This window comes from Oryctolagus cuniculus, chromosome 18 (genome assembly GCF_051225735.1).
Source record: "Oryctolagus cuniculus isolate XC-2025 breed Fujian yellow rabbit chromosome 18, ASM5122573v1, whole genome shotgun sequence".
Classification (NCBI taxonomy): Eukaryota; Metazoa; Chordata; class Mammalia; order Lagomorpha; family Leporidae; genus Oryctolagus; species Oryctolagus cuniculus.
This window is the reverse complement of record NC_142884.1, coordinates 2,176,650-2,200,620: the sequence shown is the minus strand read 5'-3', so window position 1 is coordinate 2,200,620 and position 23,971 is coordinate 2,176,650. Positions and strand designations below refer to the sequence as shown.

General features: G+C 42.7%; 1 long non-coding RNA gene across 1 annotated transcript; it reads left to right on the top strand.

Annotated features, from left to right (window-relative positions):
* The first annotated feature begins 50 nt into the window (after positions 1 to 50).
* On the top strand, positions 51 to 20,925 carry LOC108175806 (uncharacterized). The gene is made up of 2 exons (XR_016225127.1): positions 51 to 190; positions 20,822 to 20,925. It is a non-coding gene; the product is annotated as an uncharacterized LOC108175806 (long non-coding RNA).
* The last annotated feature ends 3,046 nt before the right edge of the window (positions 20,926 to 23,971 follow it).

Below are 23,971 nucleotides of genomic sequence, written 5' to 3'. Positions count from 1 at the left end.
CTCGGTAGAACCGGGACTTGTCTGTACCCCGAATCACGGTGTTTTAACGTGAAGTGCCTCGTCCGTCCGCCGAGGACTGGGATGGCGGCCGCAGCAGGCCTTTCCGGGTCGCTGAAGTGGCGCGAGCCCTGCCCTCAGGGTGTGCCGGAGCTGACCGAATGGCGCCTTTAGACGGGTCACCCTCATGGGGGTAAGTTTCAGTGTTAAATGTCAGCTTCAGAATCGTGCTTACTTATGTTTTTGAATAAGTTGGATGTGTGGTGTAGAAAAGATACCCTGCTGGTGGCGGGAAGGGAATCGGCCCTCACGGACGCGTGCCCGCGCAATTTCCACTTCGCCCCGGATGCCGGTGACGTGGAGTGGAACTCAGAGGGATTCTCAAGTGGCTGAATGAATGACGCCTTTGAAGAAAGGCGTGCAGCGTCAGGGCTTACCGTTTAGTGAACGATCGGATGGATGAGCTGCGAAGTCCAACTCTCCGCTTGTCACACAGCAGCCTCGTGTGAGAAGTAGAATTGCCAAATAAAAAATACTGGCTAAATCATTAAATGTGAATTTCAGATAAACTTTTTCTTTTTAAGTGTAAGTGTGATGCATTTGGATATACTGGGTTTCTATATTTTATCTGGCACCCTAGTGATAAGGCAACGTGTTGGAGGGGGAATAATTTCATTTCTCTTAGAAAAAGAATTAGGAGCGAAAAAATGGTACCTGGAATTTATAAATAAGTACCTCCAGTTATGAAGCAAGTCCAAAGACGCTGCTTGAGAAACTGGTTTATAAAGTTGTTCTGAGAGTTGTATTTACATCATCTCAAACCTCCCACACAATGGGACGATAATTATTTTTATCTTACAACCGTGGAAAGAGGCTCAGCGCTAGGAGCTCTCTTACCCAAGTTCTCACATTTTCATTAAGCCATCCAAAAAATATTTATTATGAGCTGACTATATGCTGGGCCGGGATTTCAGTTCCACAATCTGCCTCCAAATATGGAAAATTCCAGGTTCTGCCTATTGCTCAGCCTCCCTCCCCTTCCCCACTCTAGTTGCAGTTTCCATGGTAACAAACTAAACCTGCCTCTATAGCTAACAGGAGCTAAGAGCTCTTGAAAAGGGATAAATCAGGACAACTGACATCAACCTAGCTTGGGGGGGGGGGGATGGGTAGAATTTCCTGAAGCCCTAAAGTCTGCTGTTCCCCCATCACAACTGTTATACATGTTATATACGTGTTAGAAACTGTCCTTGTGTGGGAGCTCTGCCGTGGAACAAAGGTTGGCCATGTGGAACCTCTGAAGACCTCATGGTGTCATAGGTTGACAGTTCAGAAGCTGCTGAAACACTAGTGACCCTGACTTTGTGCATCCTTACTATTTATTAACTATCATTCAACCAAGAATGACTGGGGCTGTTGGGAGCTTCACATGTCAAACACTTAAATCCCGTGGGCATGACTGCTATCAAAACAGACATGGTCTCTTTCCTCCTTTTCCATTGATACAGTGGGACATTTATTTTTATTCTTCAATATATTCTGAAGACCCTTTAAGTGTCAAACATATGTTAGTATCTAGGGGATACAGAAATGCGGTAAAAGAAAATGCTGTTCTGCATGGACATTGCCCTGGTGGGACTGAGTTAATGCATTAAGTAGATAATCCCAAGAACAAAAAATATTTATGGAGAAGCTACTGTGGTACTAGGCATTGCTTTAAGCAAGGGAACTACTGCAGTGAAAAAAGTAGACTTGACATCTGTTCTTAAGGCACTCACATTCTGGTTTAGGAAAGATATATATATATAAAATTATTATACATATAAATATTAGAGTGTTTTCAATTACAAGAAACAGAATAACAAACTTAAATTGACTTGAATGAAAGGAATAATTTGTTAGCCTAAGTAACTGAAAATACCAGAGGTAGACTTGTCTCACCAGTATTCATGAACACAATTTATATTGTTGCAGACTCTGTAGTTTTTCTGCCCAACACTTCCTTCCCATGCTTCTTGCTACAGAAGCCTTCTTTGTTTGGGGAACCAGTTAGCATCTGAATCAGGCCTGGTCACTCCATTCTATTGCCATGCCTACAGAAATAGGTTCAGGGGTTGTCACAGGCCCCAACTGGACCTGCCAGAGACATTTTCCTGGGACTTTTTATTGGAAGCCATGAGGAATGATATCCTCTTTCCTGGGTGTCTGATCTATGCCCATCTTTTCTGCCTATTAGGGAAGAAAGCAATAGTTAGCACCCTCCACTCTCCTTTCTGATACTTTTATTAGGTAATGCATGTAATGTGCTTAGCACATGGTAAAATCTGAAAAAAATGTTAGCCAATCTTACTAGTGATTTACAGAAGGGTGAGTAAAAAGAACGTTCTTTATAGAGACTGGAATATACACTTCAGATTGAAGGTATATCAGGAGATGACTTTTGAGAGCATGAAATGAAAAAAAAAATGAAGGTATACGGTATAAAAGAATGTTTCCTCCAGGCCATGATGGAGGTTTTATGAGATATTTAGAATCATCATAGTATATACTTCTGTATATTAACATTGTGTGGACAAACCCACTCAAACATTCACTGAAACCTTCCCTGAGTAAGTGTCTGCAGAATAGAAAGTAAATTAGACATGAACATTAAGGACTACCAGAGAAGTCAAGGACTAGTAAGAGTACTGATTCTCTGAGCTTATATGACTCTCCATTTATAAGACTGGAAGAAGATGGGGCAAGCCTTATTTGCACATTGATTTATGTAAAAATTATATTAGAGCATATATAATATGCTAGGTATGTTACTAGATATAAGAGAGATTGTGTTGAACTAACTTGATGTCTTTTTTTTTTTTAATTGGGACTTAAATCAAGTTACAGTCATTGGCAAACTTTCAGCAAAAGACCAGATAATAAATATTTTGGCTCTGAAGGTTATACAGTCTCTTTTGATACTATGCAATTTTGCCGATTTTTTAAAGATTTTACTTATTTTTTTAACGATTTATTTATTTCTTTGAAAGAGTTACACAGAGAGGAGAGGCAGAGAGAGAGAGGAAGAGTGAGGTGGGGGGAGAGAGAGAGAGAGAGAGGTCTTCCATCTGCTGGTTCACTCCCCAGTTGGCCACAACGACCGGAGCTGTGCTGATCCAAAGTCAGGAGCCAGGTGCCTCCTCTGGGTCTCCCATGTGGGTGCAGGGGCCCAAGGGCCATCTTCCACTGCTTTCCCAGGCCATAGCAGAGAGCTGGATAGGAAGTGGAGCAGCCGGGTCTCAAACTGGCACTCATATGGGATGCCGGCACTGCAGGCCAGGGCGTTAACCTGCTGTGCCACAGCACCGACCTTTTTATAAAACGTCAATTCTGCCATTTTATGCAAAATCTGACATAGATGTTATGGACATTAATGAGCAAGGCTGTATTCCAGTTCATTTATTGATACTGAAATTTTAATTTCATACGTCAGAAAATATTCTTTTGATTTATTTTCAACCATTTAAAGATATTAAGACCATTCTTAGTTCATGGGCCATGTGAAAATGTGCAGTGGATTTGACCTATAGACACAATTTGCCAGCTCCTGACCAAATGGGAAACATTTAAGTGTATAAGTAACTGTATTGTTGCGAACTTGTTTTGCCTTGTGGAGTTTATCACTCCCTTCAGGAAGTACGTATTCTTTCCTGAATGGAGGGATTGAGAGCATGAAATGAAAAAAAAAAATGCATGTTTTTTTTATCATTTTTTATAGACTCGTTTTTCTCTTTTTTTTTTTTTTTGGCTTGTTTTTCACCCAATACTGGGTGTCTGAGAGATCTTTCCAAGCCACATGGCTTCAAAGACTAACCTTGAGTCCTCAACCATAAACTTTCTTCTGGATTCCTAAACATTTTATGAGGGTACTTCAAACAAAAATGGGAAATGGAATAAAAAGATTAAGTTTATTTGGTACAGAAACATTTTAAAATCTATGGATGGCTTTTTTCATAATATATACATTTCTTTATCTTTTTGAAGTCCCCTCATAGGCGTGGATTTCAACTTCTTGCACTAAAGTAAACTGATCTTTAAATTTCATTTTTATGAACTTTTTGAAGTACCCTCATATCCACTTACTACTTGGACATTCAACCAATAATCCATCCCAAGAAAAATTCAAAAGTGATCTATCAAGGCTGCCCCAACCCTCCCTTTAAAAAATTCCTGCTACTTAACAGTTCTTTCTATCTCACAAAAGGTGCCACTGGTTGTATAGGCCAAAAATCTAAATTGACTCCTCTCTTCCTTAATCCCAGCTTCAAATTCATTAGTCCTCTCCCAAGAATATATTATTTACCTCTCCTGAATCACGCAATTCCTGCCTTCTCTGACCAGTCTTTCAAATAAATAAATAAATCTTTTTTTTTTTTTTTAAGTCAGAGTTACACAGAGAAAGGAGAGACAGAGAAAGAGAAAGAGGTCTTCCATCCACTGGTTCACTCCCCAATTGGCCACAACGGCCAGAGCTGCGCCTATCCGAAGCCAGGAGCCAGAAGATTCTTCCAGGTCTCCCATGTGGGTGCAGGGGCCCAAGGACTTGGGCCATCTTCTACTGCTTTCCCAGGCCACAGCAGAGAGCTGGATTGGAAGTGGAGCAGCCAGGTCTAGAACCAGTGCCCATATGGGATGCCAGCCCTTCAGGCCAGGGCGTTAACCTGCTGTGCCACAGCGCCGGTCCCTCTGACCAGTCTTAACCTCACTGGTCAGTTACTTCCTGCCTAGGCAGGGTGTTGGTTTGCAAATGCTTCTGTTACAAGGAACTACCTACTATGTGGCTTAGCCAGCAGAAACTTAACTGTTCCGCAGTTCTGAAGGTTGGAAGTCCGAGGGAAAGCTGTCAGCAGGGTTGGTTCACTCTGAGGGCTATTAAGAGAGATTATGTTCCAGACCTCTCTACCACCTTCTGTTTTTGCTGGTAATTTTTGGTATCCATTGGCCATCACCCTGATCTCTGTCTTTATCTTCTCATGGTATTCTCCCTGTGTGCTTGTCTGTAGCCAGATCTTCTCCTTTTCAATAAGGACCCTTTTTACTCCAGTATGAATCTATCTTGATTAATTACATATACAACAACCCTGTTTAGAAACAGTTTCTAGGTAAGGTCTCAGTGAGGTCCTAGGGGGTGAAGACTTCAACATGAATTTTTAGGATGGAGGAGGAAATTAAATTCATCTTTAAAAAGTCTCTTTTTATGGTCTCTGTGCCTCCAGTTCTCTCCACTTCTATTCACTCCCCAGCCTAAGCAAGACTGAACTTTTAAAACTCAGATGGGGTCCTGTGTGAGTTTTTGTTTGGGATTTTAAGGCCTGTTTTTTCTTGATTCCAGGAAAAAGAACTACCCCAGATCCCCTTTGCCTTATTCTTTTTTTTTTTTTTTTTTTTATTGACAGGCAGAGTGGACAGTGAGAGAGAGAGAGACAGAGAGAAAGGTCTTCCTTTGCCGTTGGTTCACCCTCCAATGGCCGCCGCGGCCGGCGCGCTGCGGCCGGCGCACCGCGCTGATCCGATGGCAGGAGCCAGGAGCCAGGTGCTTTTCCTGGTCTCCCATGGGGTGCAGTGCCCAAGCACCTGGGCCATCCTCCACTGCACTTCCCTGGCCACAGCAGAGAGCTGGCCTGGAAGAGGGGCAACCCGGACAGAATCAACCCGGTGTGCCGGCGCCGCGAGGCGGAGGATTAGCCTAGTGAGCCGCAGCGCCGGCCCCCCTTTGCCTTATTCTATGTGGTGAGGATGGAAGCTTCTGAGTGGGTGAGCCAGAGTGCTACCTACAATCAAGGCTTGCTCTCATGCACCTCCTCTTCACTTCTCTAGTTCTTCCTTCTCAGGGACCCAGTTCTTTGAGAGGAGAGCAAAAGGGCATGTGGTAAACGATGGCATTACATCCTACTACCACTAAACTGAGCTGTCCTTTCTGTCTCAGATAGGGCTGTTGTAGTGGGCTGAATGATGGCACCCAGAAAGATATGTCCATGTCCAAATCGCTGGAGCTTGTGGACCCTTATGTGTAAAAAGGTTCTTTAGTGATGTAATTAAGTCTAGGACCTTGATAAGAACTCATTCAGGATTACCATGGTAGGCCCTACATCTAATAACAAGAATCCTTACAAGAATGAGGCAATAATAATGTATTACATACATGATTGTTGCTAAAAGAGTTGATTCAAGTGTTCTCACCACACACACACACACAAAATGGTGACTATGTAAGATAATGGATGTGCTAATTAGCATAACTGTGGTAATCATTTCACAATGCATATGTGTATCAAAGCATCACATTGAACACCCTAAGTATTAACAGATTTTGTCAATTATATCTCAATAAAACTGGAAAGGGTCATTTGTAATCCAGTGAAAAACACAAGATGATGTGTTCTCAACTGTTCCAACAACAGATTACCATAGGATTATAATTATTGCTTGTTAATTTACATTTTACAGAATTATTGGAAAAAAATTTGCTTTCATAAATGAAGAAAAAATAGTGATGCAGATAGACATTAGAAGTACAAAAGAGGAGTCTAGGTAGAGGTGGAGACAGTGTGCCTTCAGCAGAAAACTTGCTAGAGGTCTGTCATCCATCCTAAATCTAGGTCTTTCCCTCATGGAGGTTGCAAGACCTTTGAAAATTGTCCACCCCGTGTTGAAGTGATAGACCTGTGGGAAGGGGAAATACAGTCTTGTTTCACTTCAGGACTGGGGTGAATTCTGAGAACTGAATAATTAGGCAGTTTTTTTCCTCTGTGAACATTGCAGAGGGTACTTACATGATCAAATGTGACTAAGATGTTGATATGCAGCATAATCTTAGGGGACCACTGTAGTGTATGTGGTCCATTGTTGATCAAATTTCATTATGCAACACATGACAGGCACTTCCCTGTCCTAACCAGAGCGTGATGCTTTGTTCTAGACGTTAGCAAAGAGAAACCCAGAAGCCAGTGCACTCCGCACACATGTCTGAATACTAGAGAGGATTTCAATTGCCTGTGACCAAAGGATTGTAGCATTAATTAGCCAATGAAAAAAAACAGGAGAGGTCACCATAGAAAAAAAGTACTATTTTTATTTTTTTAAAAAAGACTTATTTATTTGAAAGGCAGAGTTATAGAGAGGGGAGAGGGGAGAGGGGAGAGGGGAGAGGGGAGAGGGGAGAGGGGAGAGGGAGAGGGGAGAGGGAGAGGGAGAGGGAGATGTTTTCCATCTGCTGGTTCACTCCCCAAATGTTCACAGCAGCTGGAGCTGGGCTGATCCAAAGGCAGGAGCCAGAAGATTCTTCTAGGTCTCCCACGTGGGTGCAGGGGCTCAAGGACTTCGGCCATCTTCTGCTGCTTTCCCAGGCCATAGCAGAGAGCTGGATCAGAGGAGAAGCAGTCAGGACTCAAACTGGCACCCATATGGGATGCCAGCACTGCAGGTGGTGACTTTACCCACTATGCCACAGTGTATTATGTTTTAGAATCTTTGGTGCATACTTTTCTCCCTGCCTTTTGAAAAATGTCACTTTTCACTGTGTCCCACAAACTGCGTAGCCGGCCCGACCCTCCTTTCAGATATTAACCTCTTGTATCCCAAGGGGCAGAAACACTTTGTTTTATCTCCTTCTGAAACTTTTCTGCCATTAAGTGCACCCTTAACCGTGATCCTGGTGTTGCAGAGATCTCACCATACACATAAATTTCACTGCATATTTTTTTAGGGGCTCAAGGCAGAAACATGGGTGTTGTCTTTGTCAGCTTTCTGTCCACACCTGGCCTATCCCGTCAATCGCCGGTTCTGCCAAATCTGCCTCCTAAAATAACTCTTTCATCAGTCCTTACCTCATGGTTTCCAATACGGGAAGGCCATTGCTACTCCAGCTTGAATTCCTTCTATCACATCTTGTCTCCCCTTGCTTTTCTTTTAAAGTGAAAATCTACATCCTATCCTCCAAAAGATCGCTGGGGTCCTTTAGCTGAAGACCCAATTCCTGATGGAGTTTTACACAGAGTACAGACTCACCAGTTCTGTTTGGAAGGTCCTTGGAGTTTCAGTTGCCTTTTTTAAAAAATTGGTGAGCGTAGAGCATATCTGAATGTGGCTGGCAGCTATGTTTGATCACCTTCTGCATCCTGTTACCATTCCAGACAGTGCCAGTCACTCTGTACTTATGTTCCGGGGTATGTGTGGTTGGTGGATTTTAAACACAGCAAGGTCACAGATAACAGTGAAACCCTTTTTATTGCTTTGTAGTTAGGATATATTTTGGTATTTGTTTCAACAACAAAGAGTTGTTGAACAGCAAGAGTCAGATCCTTTTTCTGTGCTGGACACTCTGAAAACGAGTGAAGACAAAGATGGAAGAAAAATGTGAAAACCAGGATCCATCCATTTATGCTCCAGGTAGACTGTTACCAGGGACATATGCATCTCTGGAACATTGGACATGGTGTGCCCTTGCAAGGGAAAGCTTTTGTTGTCTCCCCTTCTATAAACCATTAATTGCAAAGTATATGTCGTTTAACTTCAGCCTGGTTTTAGCTCAGGATTCAAGGGAACATTCCAAAGTAGGATGTGGGTCAGGAGTCCCCAGTTGAAAAATCAGCCCTAGATGGACATTTTAAAGTTTCCTCTGTTTAGAGACCATAAACTTCATACAGAAAGTCCCCTACCTGCCACCCATCTCCACATTCCTATATCTTCCCCTAAAAGATCATCATCTCCCTCCATCCCAAACTATTTATTTATTTGAAAGAGTTACACACAGAGAGAAGGAGAGGCAGAGAAAGAGAGAGAGGTCTTCCATCCGCTGGTTCAACCCCATGTGGTTGCAACAGCCGGAGCTGCGCCAATCCGAAGTCAGGAGCCAGGAGCTTCTTCCGGGTCTCCCAAGTGAGAACAGGGGCCCAAGGACTTGAGCCATCTTCTACCACCTTCCCAGGCCATAGCAGAGAGCTGGATTGGACATGGAGCAGCCTGGACTGGAACCGACACCCATATGGGATGCCAGCACTTTAGACAGCAGCTTTACCTGCTATGTCACAGTGATCCCAAACTTTTTACAGCTATGTCTGTGTTGCTGCTGTCTCTCCCTGGTCATCTGCTGCAAGCTCCTAAATATTCTCCCTTTTCTGTGCAGTCACCTTCTACCTTTTCCACAAACAACAACAACAACGAAGAAAGTTTGACTGTGTGATCCCACTCCTTCCTCAGGGCATCACTATGGCTGTTGCCCCCATACAGATAAAGTCCAATTGGTTAACATGGCCCCCAAGGACCTTCAGGCCCAGCCTCTCCCCAGGTCCAGCTGCATCTTTCCCTTACCTCTCCCTGCCCCCAGATCTCTATACTGGGGCAATCATGGTAATGTGAAATGTTAGACTTAGGTAATGTTATACTTAGGTAACCCGAGTTACCTAAGTATAGGGGAAAAATATTTCTTGTCCCCAGCATTTTGGATAAGGGCTACTTAACCCATACTACCTATAGTGGCTAGGTGCTGTATTCTACCAGAATTGTGTTTCTCAGAATCCTTTCCTCACTGTGGTCTGGGCTAGGGCTGGCCACCAGAAAGGTTTGCCTGAGATAAGGAAGGCATGAGTAAAGGAACAGTCAAATTTGTATTTAGAAGTAACACATCAGGACAGGTGCTGTTGCAGCTCATGCATATTTGTTGGCTCACCTAATAGTGCATGAGGGCACCTTTAACCCCTACCAACTTCTCCTGGGCCAGGTGCATGTTTACGTCCTAGTAGAAAGGCTCCAGGGACTACGGCAAGATGCAGCATTGTCTCAGTCTGTGATAGGCTGATGCAGGTCAGTCCATCCTTGTGGACTCTAGGTAATCCTCACAAGTCTGCTTAGCCTTGTGCCCCCTCAGTTTACCTTTTCACCTACAGGTCCAACATCAAACACAGGACCCAAGGTTTTGATAAACTGTTGAACTACCTCCTACAATGGCAGAAGGTCAAATTCCTATTTCAAAAAAAATCCTTCATTCTATGTCAGCCCTGGTGATTCTAGCTCCTCTGATTGGACCCCATCTGTTTCTCAATGTCTCTTATACTTCTGCTGCAGATCTCCCTCCTAACCTCTGGTTACACATTCATCCTGTTGCAACTGGACTTTCATTTGGCTCTGGCTTATCTTAAGAAGATTGACTGCACACCTTGCATCTGTTTCTTTACAGTGTTTATTAGATGATTTCAGGGTGCCACCAACCCACCTAGTCACCAGCTCAGAAGGCTGGGAACCATCTTTGATGCCTCTGTCCCCTCATGTGCATCCGATCTCCAAGAGAAACCTGCTTGTCTACCACCTCTCCTCCCATTCTCTCCATTTCCATTGCTACCTCTCTTAGCTTCTAAGCTTCTGTCATCTCTTCTCTATTCAAGAATGAAATTTCCTTGTTGGCTCCTCTGCCTCCATTTAGTGCCTCCCCCAATCTATTCTTTGCCTGTGGCTAAGGTCACCTTTCAAAAAACTGCAGTGGGTCAAAGTACATTGGGGATGTCTAGGAAGAGCCAGACGGAAGACAAGACCCCTCCTCTGTTTCTGAGCTGAGCAGGAGTGAGGGGGGATGGCATAGAATGTGAGTCAGGACAGTGCCAGGTGAGGCTTGCCTCTGCCTGTCCTTTATCTCATACCCAACCGTTCTTGGAGAGGAGGTGCACAAGGGTAGAGCCCCTGAGAATCTGCCAACCCTGCCTCACCTGGGTTTCTCTCTGAAACTGCCTTTTTTTCTTCAGAGTGGACACCTTTGGGTTCACCTGAAATTCTTTCACTAGCCACTGAACACATAAACGTGTTCCTTATCCTTTGGTCATCCCATGTAGGAATAGAGGTATCATTCACAATTGTTCACTCTCTGCACCTGGCTCATCCAGTCAATCTCCGATTACTGTTAGTTTTGCTTCTCTCTCTCTCTCTTTTTTGTAATTAGAAACTTTATAAGAACAAAAAATGGAAATAATGCAAATTCCATCAGCAGCTGATTATATAACCAGATTGCTATGTATGTTTAAAATCAACATCCCTGAATTGTGAAAAAGAATAAGCCACTGATATATTCATCATCGTGTTTAAATCTCAAAAGCATACTGCTGAGGGAAAGAAGATAAACATAGAAGACTACATATTCATTCTCAATAATTTCATTTCATGAAATTTTAGAAAAGTTGTAGCTGGTCTGTAGTAACATATAGAAAAGTTATAGCTGGTCTGTAGTTATAGCTGATCTGTTGGCGTGGAAGAGGAGAGATTTAACTACAAATATTCTTTTCTAATTAAAAAGTTTTAACTGACAAAATATATACATATAAATATATCACTGACAACGTGTAGGTTTGAAATATGTAAAGATTGTATACTCAATTTTGCCTCTGAAAATAACCCTTCAATCAGACCTTATCTCACCAGCTTTCAGGGGTATCACTCCACACAAGGCAACCAAAATCTCTCTCCCTTGTCATGCTTCTAGCCCCTGAATTGTGCCCCCACAAATCCATACACTGAATTTCTAAATCAGTGTCTTAGATATAAGGCTATATTTGGAGATGAGGTCTTAAAAAAGATAATTTAGTAAAATTGAGGTCATTATGACAGACCCTAATCCAACATGACTGAAGTCCTTATAAGAAGAGATTAGGACACACACATGCACACACATACACACACACAGAACTCATGGTTATATAATATGAATATGGTCTTCTGCAAGCCAAACAGAGAGGCCTCAGACAAAACTAACCCACTTGGCACACTTATCTAATACTTGCAGTCTTAAGAACTGTGAGAAAGTAAATATCCATTGTTTCTGCCATCTACTCTGTGGTGCTTTGGGACAGCAGCCCCGGTAAATTAGTGCACCCCTACTATGCCTTCCAGTTGCCCTTAGATAAATTCCACATCCCACTACGTGAGCCACATCAACCTTGATGATCTGTCTCTTTGTCCTAGATGTCATCTTCAAACTCACCTCCTGGCTCTCTACATTTCATCTATAACGGCATTCCCCCCACTCCCTTTTTTGGAGTATTCATTTTTCCTAAGATTTGCCTAAACTTGTTGCTCTTTCTTCCTTACCTTCCATTTATATTAACTTGGCGTCTGTAAACTTGATGTCTTAACATTTGCCCTATGGGGATATGTTGAACCTTGTTATTGGCACCCTAATAATACGCCTTAGTCACCTTGCCTTGGTTTCCTACCTTCCTCACTGCCACCCCTTCTTGGAATGAGTCCTCTTCCAAGAGGGCATGCCTTTCAAATACAAACCAGCCCATCCATCCAGGGCCAACATCCCTACGGACCTCCTTTATTGAAGTCTTATGCTCAGGGCCACTAGGTACCAGCTGTAATTATCTCCAAAGCTAGGTATCAGGAAGCTAAAGACAGCCCCTATGCCAGGTAAGACCTGAAATTATTCAAACTGGCCAGTCATTAACTTCCTTACTCTATTTTGCCTATTCTTCCTCATAGAAACCAAAATGAAGACTTTTGACCACAGTTCCTCCTTCTATTCCTGCCTCCTATCCAATTCTCGTTCTTCTAAATGTGGCTCTACATGGTGTACTGTGTCCCTTCTCTTGAGAATTATGAGTAATAAACCATATTTTCAAGGTATGTTGTCTCCTGACCGGTTGGCCTTGCTATACCTAATTTTTATTAATGTGCTGTCATCTAGAACTCATTCTTTTATCACATTACTTCTCAGTAGTTTTACTTCTACCTCCCTAGAACTGCTCTGCTCAAAATCCATTGTGTTTTCAGATCAAAGTGGTTACTTCTGTGAGATCAGATTATGTAGTTTCACTGTGGTGATCAATACAGTTGACCTCTTCCTCCTTCTTGAAGACATATTCTACTAGTACCTTCTTAGATCCTCTAATCTCCTGATTTTCCTCACCTCACTTTCTAGTTCCTCTCTTTTCTCCTTTTAGATATCAAAGCTGAAAGTGTACATATCCTTTGACTCATTCATTCTCATTCAAAGATTTCCAAATGACTATCCCAAGAATGCATAATGAACAAGTAATGATAATTTGTGTCTGGCGCTGTTGCTTAGTGAGTTAAAGCTGCAGCCTGCAGTGCTGACATCCCATATGGGCCCCAGTTTGAGTCCCAGCTCTTCCACTTCTGATCCAGCTCCATACTAATGTGCCTGGGAAAGCATCAGGATGGCCCAAGTCCTTGGGCCTCTGCATCCACGTGGGAGACCTGGAAGAGGGTCTTGGCTTTGGCCTGGCCCAGCCCCAGTCATTGGCAGCCATTTGAGGTAGGAACCTTCTCTCTGTAACTCTGCCTCTCAAATAAATAAAATAAATCATTTAAAAAAAAAGTGAAAGAATTGGGGCGGTGCTGTGGCACAGCGGGTTGACGCCCTGGCCTGAAGCGCTGGCATCCCATATGGGTGTCAGTTTGAGACCTGGATGCTCCACTTCCAATCCAGCTCTCTGCTATGGCTCGAGAAAGCAGTGAAAGATGGCCCAAGTCCTTGGGCCCCTGCACCTACATGGGAGACCCGGAAGGAGCTCCTGGCTCCTGGCTTTGGATCGGCACAGCTCTGGCTGTTGTGGCCAATTGGGGAGTGACCCAGCAGATGGAAGACTCTCCTTCTGCCTCTTCTCTCTCAGTGTAACTCTGACTTTCAACTAACTAAATAAATCTTTTTTAAAAAAGTGAAAGAATAAGAATTTCCAGCATTTAACAGGTGCTTACAATAATGTGTATTGCTTATGTATATGAGTGCATTTAGATGGGCAATTAAGATAATGTTCAAGTTTCACAGTCTAGTGGGACCACAATCATTGTGAAAGTCAAGGCTGAGAAAAGTTCCCCCATATGCTGTAAAGGATCGATTTATCTTCAGACAGTGAAACAAGTAACTATTAGAATCAGTTTTAAACCCATTCAAACAATTAATGACAGGCTGCCTCAGCAAACATGCTTTTCCAAGCCAGTCACCTTGCTTTGGTGAGTCTATCCTGTCAAAGATGGACTCACTCGTAAGCATGCCTCTGGTTGCCAACCAATCAACAAGGGTCTCATTTGAGAGACTACTATTCTATAGATAATGCCAACCCCCTTCTGTCTCTGAAAGCCTGACAGCTCCTGAATTCCATGCTGGCCCCAAGCCCTTTATAAAATCAGACCATCCTGTACAGAGGGACTGCCTGCTTATCATAGTTCTCTCTTATAATGGAAAGAACTAAATTCAGCCTTGTACTTTTGTTTCAGATATTGAGTAGCTGCTTGCTGTGACTGCCATAACAAAATACCACTGGCTGAGCAACTTAAACAATATAAATTTATCTTCTTACAATTCTGAAGGCTGGAAGTTTAAAACAAATGTATTGGCAGGGTTGGTTTCTTCTAAGGCCTCTTTCTTTGGCTAGTAGGTAGCCATATTCATACTCACATGTTCAAATGGTGTGTGTCTGCAATCCAATCTCCTCTTTTTATAAGGGCCCTAATATTGGATTAGAGTCAATTATATTTTAATTTAATTACCTCTATAAAGACCCTGTCTTAAAACTCAGTTACATTCCGAGAGACTAGGGATTAGGATGTCAACCTCTGAATTTTGGGAAGACACAGTTCAGCCTGTGGCAGAGTAACAGTCACAATGTGCTTTGATGAAGTAAATATACTATATTTATAGTTATTGGTTTTTCCTACATTTCTAATCTCTCCATGTTTTCCTGGAAATGTGTTTCTTTCTTCCAGTTTGAGATGTGAAGTCCTTACTATAACACTTGATTTTTTAACTTATGCCATTTATTCTCTATAATGAGCCAAATTTGCAGCATATAAGTTCCAATATCTTGGGTTGCCCAGTCATTGCTTGCCTACCCTACCCTCCCTGGGCCAATAGCAACTTGGGGAATTTCATGTTCCTTGAGAAAACATAATATGAAGAACCTATGGATAAATCATGCTCTATCCTTTGCTTCAGGATGTAATTAGCTCCAGGGACTTGGCATCACTTCTTTCTATGAGTCCTGTCCTCCCCATTAGAAAGTGAAGACTGGGCTGGCGCTGTGGCGTAGCAGATAAAGCTGCCACCTGTAGTGCCAGTATCCCATATGGGCTCTGGTTCAAGTCCTGGTTGCTCTACTTCCAATCAGGCTTTCTGTTATGGCGTGGGAAGGCAGTAGAAGATGGCCCAAGTCCTTAGGCCCCTGCACCCACACGGAAGACCCGGAAGAGGCTCCTGGCTTCAGATCAGTGCAGTTCTAGCTATTGCGGCCATCTGGGGAGTGAACCAACAGATGGAAGACCTCTCTCTCTCTGCCTCTCCTCTCTCTGTGTAACTCTGACTTTCAAGTAAATAAATAAATCTTTAAAAAAAAAAAAAAGAAAGTGAAGACCTGCAAAGTGAATGCAACAAGGCTAGAACAAGCTCTGCATCCTACATTTTCCTACATTTCTAATCTCTCCCTTGGTATTCAAGGCCAAGTACACTGGCAGCGGCAGCCCTCGGCCCCTCTGTGCCCTGTGGAATGGCAGCATGGTCCTTGGTCATACTTCCAGGAGAAATTTGTTGTTGCCCATAGCCAGTCTCCTCTCCAACTCTACTTCCTAGGGATCCCAGCCCTACCCCAGTAGAACAGAGATGGCTCTGTGCTGCTCTCAGTCCTGTTCTAATTGAGGTGGTGTTTCTTCTTTGCAAGGAATTGATTTTTTGTTCCCAGATTGTGAAACCTTGGCCAGTCATTATCCTCAAAAGTGCCTGGAAAACTAAGTTCTACCTACACATCCCTTTGAGAAGGGACAAAAGACAAAATAATGACAAAAAAGACAAAAGCATGAATGGTAACTCAACTCTCTCATTGTCCGCAGTCCCTACATACCATAGACTTTAAAGTCCTATCCCCCATTAAGCTAATTCTCTTCACCTCCTTTGCCTTCCTGATCTATCTCACCCTCATCTTTCTTTTTTTAATATATATTTTTAAAGGTTTATTTTATTTATTTATTTCTAAAGATTTATTTATTTATTTGAAAGTCAGAGTTACACAGAGAGAGAGGCAGAGAGAGAGAGGTCCTCCATCCACTGGTTCACTCCCCCAGTTGGCCACAATGGCAGGAGCTGCACCGATCCGAATCCAAGAACCAGGAGCCTCCTCCCAGTCTCCCACATGGGTGCAGGGGCTCGAGCACTTGGGCCATTGTCCACTGCTTTCCCAGGCCACAGCAGAGAGCTGGATTGGAAGTAGAGCAGCTGGGTCTCGAATCGGCACCCATATGGGATGCCAGCGCTTCAGGCCAGGGCTTTAATCCACTGCACTACAGCACCGGCCCCTCACCCTCATCTTTCTCCTAAATTTTCTATTGGTCCCCAATTACTTCCATTCCTCCACATTCTCTAATTTCTCACACAAATATTTTTTTCCATTCTCCTGCCTATCAAGCATTACTTCCTCATGGCTAGTGGAATAAAATTAAAGATTTTTTAAAAAAAGTTATTTATTTATTTGAAAGTTAGAGTTACACAGAGAGAGGAGAGGCAGAGAGAAAAAGAGAGAGGTCTCCCATCCGATGGTTCACCCCCCAGATGGCCGCAATGGCCGGAGCAGCACCAATCAGGAGCCAGCAGCTTCTTCTGGGTCTCCCAAGCGGGTGCAGGGCCAAGGACTTGGACCATCTTCTACTGCTTTCCCAGGCCATAGCAGAGAACTGGATTGGAAGTGGAGTAGCCAGGTCTCGAACCAGTGCCCATATGGGATGCTGGCACTTCAGGCCATGGCGTTAACTTGCTGCACCATAGCGCCTACCCTAAAGCTTTTTTTTTTTTTTTTTTTTTTTTTAATTAAAAGTCTTTAAGCTTTTAAGCAGTGGGAGCTCTAGAATTGCCACCATAGAAGGCTTAAGGGTATATGTTAGTTTCATAGTGTGAGTAGAAGAGAGACTATTTAAGATCTCTTGAAGCTGTATTCGTTCAGTGGGTTTTTTTTGTTGTTGTTAATATTCAGCTTTTTGCAATATAACTGAGTGTAAAAACAGGTGATAGCTATGAATACTGTGTCATGTGCCTGAGTATCCTCAGAGCTGAGTTTCTCACTTTATGCATGACTGATGTTTGGGTTCAGTCATTCTTTGCTATGGAGGGCTGTCCTGTGCATTGCAGAACGTTGGGCAGTATCTTTGGTTCTACTCAGTGGATGCCAGTAGTACACCCCACCCCCAGCTGTGTGAATGAAATTGACTCCAGATTTTGTCAAATGTCCCTTGGAGCCCCAAATCACACATCTCTATAGAGGGCCACTACCATTGAGTGAGGTGATAAAGTAATAAAAGATACATTTTTCTCATCATTTTATAATCAAAATTGGTTTTTATTCAGTTTGAGAAGCATCCTTTATAGAAGCAGTTATGCTAGGTGATTCACAATACACTCAACATATTAAAAATCACTGGTGTCAGATGGTCAGTACCCTGAAAATTAGGGGGGAAATATGTTAAGGAACTAGGATATATTTGCAAAACAGATGGCCAGTATTCAGACCTTTTTACATTTTGGAAATGGCATTATCCAGAATACTGGGAACCTTGTACCTTTCCAAGAAAACTTGTTCCCTCATTAATTAGTAGACATCGATATATGCATAGCTTGGACTCCAGCCCAGAATTCACCTCATGAATCAAGAGGAAATTCCATGGGAAGTCATTGGCTTGAAATTTTCATCTGGACACTGGGCCTTCTGTTAATGTTCTAGTAAGATTTCCAGGCACAAAATTTTTCTCCTAACTGCCTTCTTTTTTTCTATAGCTTCCATCAAATTCATGCTTAAGTCTTTCCACATTTTCCCATCCCTATTGTCCTACTCTAGAGGGCCATCTTCTTCCCAGCAATAGCTACAGTAGCTTCGTTTTGTGGCTCCCTCTCTCATTCCCTCACAACCATTCTCTAAACAGCCATCAGGCAAATGTGAAACACAGATGGTGTCTCTTTCCACTTGCAGCTCTTCCATGGTAAATTACTGCTACTGCCTTAATCATCTTGCACCCATCAAGATGGCCGTGTGTGTGTGTGTTTGTGTGTGTGTGTATATATATATATATATATATATATATATATGGCTTTATATATATAAAGACTGTTGACACATGTGGAGAAATTGGTGCACTTGTTTACTGTTGGTGGGAATGTAAAATGGCATAACTATTCCAGGAAATAGTATGAAGGCTTCTCAGAAAGTTTCACAGAGAATTACTATGTAATCCATGAATTTCACTTCTGGGTATATATGCAAAAAAATTGAAATCAGAGTCCTTTTTGTTTACTTATTTATTTGGGATTCACAGAGACAGAGGTAGAGACAGAGATGGGGGTGGTCTAGAGACAAAGATAACATCTACTATTTTCACTTCCTTGAATTCCCACAACAGCTGGGCTGGACGATGCCAAAGTCAAAAGTCCAGATATCCCACATGGATGGCAGGGAGCTAAGTACTTGATCCATCATGGATGCCTGGCAGGATATTCACTAGCAGGAAACTGGAATCAGAAACAGCACTGTGACTCAAACCCAGGCATTCTGATCTGGGATGAAGGTATTCCAAGCTATATCTTAACCACTGTGCCAATTGCCTGCCTTAAAAGTAAGGTCTTAAGTATTTGTACACTCATGTTCATAGACACATTATTCACTGTAGCCAAAGGGTGAACTTAACCTGCATGTCCATCAGTAGATGGATATCATGTATATGTACATATACACTCTCACACACAGAATAAAATGGGATATCATTTAGCCTTAAAAAGGAAGGAAGTTTTGGCACATGCTACAACATGGATAAATCTGAGGACATTATGCTTAGTAAAACAAGCTAGTTACAAAAATATGATTCCAACTATATGATATACCTGGAGGAGTCAGATTCATAGAGACAGAAAACAGAATGTTGGTTTCTAGAGGTTGGGGAGACGGGACATGGGGAATTATTATTTACTTGATATGGAGTTTCAGTTTGGGAAGATGAAGAGAGTACTGGACATGGATAGTGGAGATGTTGGAAAAACAGGATGAATATTGTGAATAGTTCTGAATTGTATAGTTAAAGATCACTAAAATGGTGAAGTAAATGGTATGTGTATTTTACCACAATTAGAAAAACAGAATGAAACAAAACACTACAGCTGGGGCCAGCGTGGTGGCACACTAGCTTAATCCTCTGCCTGCAGTGCCGGCATCCCATATGGGTGCTGGGTTCTAGTCCTGGTTGCTCCTCTCCCAGTCCAGCTCTCTGCTGTGGCCCAGGAGGGCAGTGGAGGATGGTCCAAGTGCTTGGGCCCCTGCACCCACATGGGAGACCAGGAAGAGGCTCCTGGCTCCTGGCTTCGGATCGGCATAGCTCCGGCTGTTGCGGCCATTTGGGGAGTGAACCAATGGAAGGAAGACCTTTCTTTCTGTCTCTCTCTCACTGTCTGTAACTCTACCTGTCAAATTAAAAAAATTAAAAAAAAAAAAACACACTACAGCCCTAGGGACAAATTCTTGCCTCTTTAGGATCTCCAGACCCTTTTTGATCTGATGTCTACACCAGACTTCAGCCTCATTTCTTCCAGCTCTCCTCCCAGCTCTATACCTTTCATAAGTACTGAATTAGCTTTCTAGAGGCCACATACATTCTCTCTTCAGTATATTATACTGGGTCCTCTACTCTCAAACTCCAATGAAAGTAGTCATGGCCCCAGTATCCTTACATTCCAGTCCTGTGAGTGGGTCCCTGTCCTGATGTAAGCAGACCCCTGGGTAGCTTTGATCATGGTGACGTACACTCCTGCACCCCCAATTACAAAGTCTTCTCTTAATATCAAGGGTACCACACTCTCCTGGCTTTCCTTCTTCCTCGCTGGCTGTTCCTATGCAGCCTGTTTTCTAGCTTCTCCTCTGCTGTGCTTCAAAATTTGACAATTCACTCTGAATGGATTCCAAGTCCATTCTCTTCTCTGTTTACATTCCCACTCTTGGCAAGCTGACATACCATTTTGGTGTTAAATATGACCTTTTTGTTAATGACTCTTTAAAATTTGTTTTCAGAGTTGATTTATTTTTATATAGTGTTGAGTTTAAAAAAAAAAAACCTATTACACTAAATTGAAGATGTTAATACAAGGAACCCTCCAGGGTTGATTACCGACTTATTCCAAACTCACACAGCCAACACCCATTTAGATCTCCCCTGGAAGGTCTAACTAGTATGTCAAAATTAACCCAGCCGGATGGAACTGTTGATCTCTGTCTTACATTACACACATTCCCACCACATTCTTCCAACTTTTGCTTAATGAACTGACATATCAGGGCAATTAAGATTCTGGATTCAGACTGATGGGAACCAATACCACTTCTATGATTTTCAGAGAAGATTTTTCTCACTTATGAAATGGGGAGAATATGCCTTCCTTGCAGTGTTGTTTTGAGGTTCATAAGTCATGTAAATAGAGCAATTGGAATAGAATGTATCACATATTAAACACCTAGTATGTTAGTTCTTTGCTATGGTTAGGTGCTAGAGGCTTGGTCCTCAAAGTGGTGGTATGGAGATGGTAGAACCTTTAAGGTGTGGTGCCTCATGGGGTGATTAGATCATGGGATTCCACCCTCGTGAATGGACTAATGCTGTCTCATGGGAGTAGATCATGTCTGATAGGAGTGGGTGAATTACCATAAGAGTGGGTTGTTATAAAAGAGTAAGCCTGGCCCATCCCCAGTCTCTTGCTTCATGTCTACTCTATGATGTCTCTCTTCCTATTCTACGTGTGGCTTTTCTTTTTCTGCTTCTCCTGCAGATTGTGACACAGAAAGAGGACCCTGGCCAAGACTCTGGAGCATGCCCTTTGGACCTCCAGCTACGAGAAGTATTATCCAAATAAATCTTTTCACTTTACAAGTTGCCCAGCCTCAGGTGTTCTGTTATAGAAACACAAAACAGAGTAAGAAAGACACTATTGTTACATCTAAGATTGCCTATGGCCTACCTAGTTGGTTAGACCAAAACCAAAAATACCTTAAGCCTCAAGGTTACTTCCTGCCTCTCCCTTACCAGTCCAGTCTATCAACAAGTCATGATGGCTCAGCCTCCAAGAACCCTAAATCTGTAAACCTCTCCAGACTGCTGCTCATGTTCTGGTCCACATATCACCTAAGGTGAACTAACGGTTTTCATTTCCAATTCTGCCTCTTTGCAGTCCACTCTCTCTTCGGAAGCACTGAAAATGTAAGTTGCATTGTCCCAAACTGCAACTTACACTTACCCAGTGACTCCCAGATTTTTAAAAAATACAATGCAGGCCGGCGCCGCGGCTCACTAGGCTAATCCTCCGCCTAGCGGCGCCGGCACACCGGGTTCTAGTCCCGGTTGGGGCGCCGGATTCTGTCCCGGTTGCCCCTCTTCCAGGCCAGCTCTCTGCTGTGGCCCGGGAGTGCAGTGGAGGATGGCCCAGGTGCTTGGGCCCTGCACCCCATGGGAGACCAGGAAAAGCACCTGGCTCCTGGCTCCTGCCATCGGATCAGCGCGGTGCGCCGGCCGCAGCGCGCCGGCCGCGGCGGCCATTGGAGGGTGAACCAACGGCAAAGGAAGACCTTTCTCTCTGTCTCTCTCTCTCACTGTCCACTCTGCCTGTCAAAAAAAAAATAAATAAATAAAAAAAAAAAATAAAAAATACAATGCAAAATCTGGGGCAGACGTTTGATACAGCAGTTAAGATACCACTTGAGATGCCTGCATCCCTTATTAGAGTGCCTGGGTTTGAGTCCCAGCTTCACTCCTGATTCCAGCTTCCTGCTAATGTTACCCTAGGAGGCAGGGGTGATGGCTCAGGTACTTGGATTCCTGCTCGCCAGTGTGGGAGATCTGGATTGGATTCCTAGCTTTCAGATATTTGGGAAGTGAACCAGTAGATGTGGGTGTCTGTCTCTCAAAATTTTTAAGAGTATGAAATCCATGTGTTTGCCTACATGAATTTATATGCTTCAGTCCCCTATCTACTTCCTAAACATCATTGCCTAAGTCTACACTTGCTCCCCTAAACTCTGATTGAGACAGATAACTTTCATTTTCCTTTAACACACTAAGCTCATTCCTTCCTCAGAATCTGTGAACTTTCCATTTACCTTGCTATAGTCCTGTTTGTACAGCTCCTCACATCACTTATTCCTCCTTATTCTCAAATGCTACTTCTTGACTGTCTCTTGACCATCCCAAACAAACTTTCTCTAGCCAGAGCTCTTCATATGTTGTGTTTTCTTTTCTTTAAAGTACTTATCACCATATAAAGAAGGAATCTTTTGGTAGGACTATTTATTTCTTATTTCTGAAGGCTTTCATGTTCATCATTGTTACATCATAGGTTGTCCAAAAACTTAGTGGCTTAAAATGACAGAAAACATTTATATATTGTACAGTTTCTGATTTGGATGCATAGTTCTGACTCAGGGTTTCTTACCAATTTTCTGTCAAAATGTTGGCCAGGGCTGCATATTTCTGAAGATTGGACTAGTTTGGGAACACCCACTTCCAGGATGGCCTGCTCAAGAGGCTGGGATTGGATGCTGGCTTCAGTTCCTCATACCCACACATAGTGTCTCCATAGGACTGCTTGACAACTGGCTTCCTCCAGGGCATCTGATCCAAGAAAAAGCAAGGGAAAAGCCTCACTCTCTGTTACAACTTAGCCTTAGAAGTCATACACCAACGTTTCTGGCGTGTGCAAGATTAGGCAGATTGTACCTGCTCAAGGGTGAGGATCACTGAGGGCCATCCAAGAGGCTGGATACTGGTAAAAAAAAGAGGTGGCAAATGAATTCTTTCCCAAACCTTTTTGAGGAGAGTGCAGCCCATCCCAGCCAAAACATTGATTTCAGCCTTGTGAGACCCTAAGCAGAAAGCCCAGTAGAGTCTGTGGACATCTGAAATAGATAATTATTATATGATAAATGAGTATTGTTTTTAACCACTAAGTTTGTGGTACTTTGTTGCACAGTAATAGAACACTAATATCAAATCACTGTCCAGATGGACTGTGGAACCTAAATTAAATAATGATGAACATGAAATCAGGTATAATAGAATGAATGTGTTAATATATTGACCAGCTCTTGTTACTAGAGTGAAATACCTGAATAACTTTATGAAGAGAAAGGTCTCTTTAGCTTACAGTTTGGGAGGTTCAAGTCCAAGATCAGGGAGCCCCATTGGTTCAGCCATCTGATGGGATCTGAGGACAGCAATGTCAGAACATGTGCAGGAGAAGGATCACTTGGTGATCCAGGAAGCAGAGAGGGTGATGGGACCTGACTGACAACCTTTATAACAACCCTTACCTCCACAAGGTTTTGTCACCTCCCAACAGAACCATCCTGAGGACCAGGCCTTTAATACTTGGGTCTTTGAGGGATGCTCAAACTAATATCCAAACCGTAATGATCAATAATGTCACAGAGTTTTAAGTGTGTGTGTGGGGGTGGAGGGTATATACAGAGGGCCAGGGGATGATGATAACAAGGGCTGCTTGATATCAAGATTTTGGACATGATGCAGTTTCTGATAGTAATCAGTTATAATGAGATAGATTAGATAAATAGATAGATAAATAGAATATGATAAATATTACTAAACCTTAAAAATAGTTATCCCTATGTTTGATTTTGAAGAATGTTTTAACTTATTTAAAAAATCTTAACCCGTTTGTTCCCATTGACCAAATAATTCTGCTCTTAGTGAATTTCCCCTAAGGAAGGACCCAACAAAGTATGTAACAATTTGTGTATGAAAATGTATTTTCATTTTTATATTCATACCACCTTTTTTTTAACATTTGACAAAAAATGGAATTGAGCTAAATGCCCAGTTATTGCCATTACAAGTCACATCTCTAAAAAAAGTTTGATGAGAGTGGTGCTATACTGATGAGTTTCTCTCTCTCTCTCTCTCTCTCTCT